Below are 1393 nucleotides of genomic sequence, written 5' to 3'. Positions count from 1 at the left end.
TTTTCACTTTCTCTGAAATGCTGGAATTTTCTCTTTTAGTATAAACTTGAACTTGTATGGAGGATCAGGGGTAAAATGCTTCGGTTTAAAAGCCTAATATAATGAAGCCCAAACTCAGTAAGATACCGATTTTTAAAACCAAAATATGGATGAAAATCCAACACCAGAAACTGTCTTTTTAAGATAAGCCTCTAAATTTTTATAGGACTCAATCATTGTATTGTTTTGTTTTGGGGTGGGGGTGGGGGGCTAGCCCTTGAGGGGATCTGAACCCTTGACCCTGGTGTTATCAGCACCGAGCTCTACCAAGTGAGCTAACCCGCCAGCCCTGAATCCTTCTTAAAGCGCTTTTGAACCAGATACTTTTACTGGAGTGGACAGACATATAATAAATATTTACAAAAAGTGCGGAATATAATAGAAAGAAACGCAAAATCGAGTGCGGTCACACAGGACCTTGTCACATTTATAATCAAACCTAGTTTGAAACCCACGTTGCCATATCGTCCTTGGGACGTAGACAACGCCAGGCACATCTTGTTTCTTGAGCATCCATTTGGCCTTGAGAACAGTCAAAGGCTTTCGGAGAAAAATTGAAGAATGAGACCGGCTTTCTAATCTAAAGACGTTTTGAAGTTCAAGATGGTGACGGGTCTGGAGCGGGCATGTCAGAAGACAGCACGAGACTGAGAAGTGTGCGCTGTGCTGCCAGAGTACTATTTGCATTTCCAAGAGCAACAAAAAATGAATAAATCATTGACCAACTAATCTACAACGACAAAAAAGCAACTACAGATTCGAGGTTTTAGGGCCAACACAAAAGAAGATTCCTGAGAGTGCCCAAGCCGCGCTGCGGGATCGAGTGAACAGCCCGAGGCAACAAAGGCCAAGAAAGACACAGAAACGTAGAGTAAGGCATTGGACCAGCCCAGCTCTGTGAGCTCAGTGAGTGACCCCAGCCCAACCCCGCTTGTGGGGCAGACGCCCGCCCAGCTCCCACACCAGGCTAGGCACTGGCACTAGCACTGCCTCCATTTTCTCGGGTGGGGGCGGAGCCGGCCAGCTCGTATTGGCCAGGCCAGCCCTCTTTGCTTGGCAGCGTGGCTCCTCACTGAGCCGAGCTACTTGTGTGCCTCGGCGAGGGACCCCCCTGGGGCCTGTGGACCGGCCTACAATCCCACTCCCCCACGGATCTCTGGCAGGGTTGGAGGTGGGGGGAGCCCCCAGCCAGTGTCAGGAGGGCAGGGAGGAGGAGCCCGCCCAGATTGTCACTCCACCACACCCTGGGCTTCGGCCCCAGGTAAACTTCCTGTTTCCGGGAGGCAGATACCATCTCTGTGGCCATCAGTTCGGAAGAACCCCAAACTGATTTCTGGTTGGGAGAGGTGAGGCC

This window comes from Galeopterus variegatus, unplaced genomic scaffold (assembly GCF_000696425.1).
Source record: "Galeopterus variegatus unplaced genomic scaffold, G_variegatus-3.0.2 Scaffold9167, whole genome shotgun sequence".
Lineage (NCBI taxonomy): Eukaryota > Metazoa > Chordata > Mammalia > Dermoptera > Cynocephalidae > Galeopterus > Galeopterus variegatus.
Note: the sequence above shows the minus strand (reverse complement) of the source record.